Source organism: Wasmannia auropunctata, unplaced genomic scaffold (assembly GCF_000956235.1).
Source record: "Wasmannia auropunctata unplaced genomic scaffold, wasmannia.A_1.0 LD336071.1, whole genome shotgun sequence".
Taxonomy (NCBI): Eukaryota; Metazoa; Arthropoda; class Insecta; order Hymenoptera; family Formicidae; genus Wasmannia; species Wasmannia auropunctata.
The window spans coordinates 194,908-195,533 of record NW_012026819.1 but is presented as its reverse complement, the minus strand read 5'-3'; positions in this window follow the sequence as shown (position 1 = coordinate 195,533).

Sequence of the window (626 nt, the reverse complement as noted above, 5' to 3'; positions counted from 1 at the left end):
TATCGCTTCGACGGTCGGCAACAGGCCGGACTGCGGCGGGCAACGGCCACACCACGGCAGGTACGAAGTCCGGGGACTTGGATGATCTCGGCCAGCCGGGAACTGCCGGACCGTGGCAGGCAACGGCTCTACCACTGTTTAGCCGGATCGGTCGGGAATCAGGAAGCCACGGCCGGAACGAGCCGTCGGTGTCGGCCGGACCGAGGCCGGGAACGTCCGGGCCTCTCGTGCTCGTGGGCCTTGTGGCGAGGAAGGCGTAAGAATGACGAGTCGACAACTGCCAGAATCGTCACTCGAGGATGACTGCCTCCGTGAACCCGACGCCGGCTTTTATACCCTCGCGGGTCCCCCCTCTCTATTTACAATACGTTCGGACGGACAATTTAACCCTTTAAAATATATATTGTCACGTGCTCCCGCGAGTTAAGTAACTCACCTGAGCACGGATCAAACAAGGAGGTGGGAATCGCGCACGATTCCCAGGAGGGAAGGTGACAGCCCTCCGGAAGGTGTCCTTCCTGCGACCGACGAGGAGCGGCGACGCGAAATTTGGGCGCCAGACGGGCTCGGCGGCACGTCATTCGCGAAACGCGAATTTCCCGCGATAGTGCGACAGCAGAAAGCGA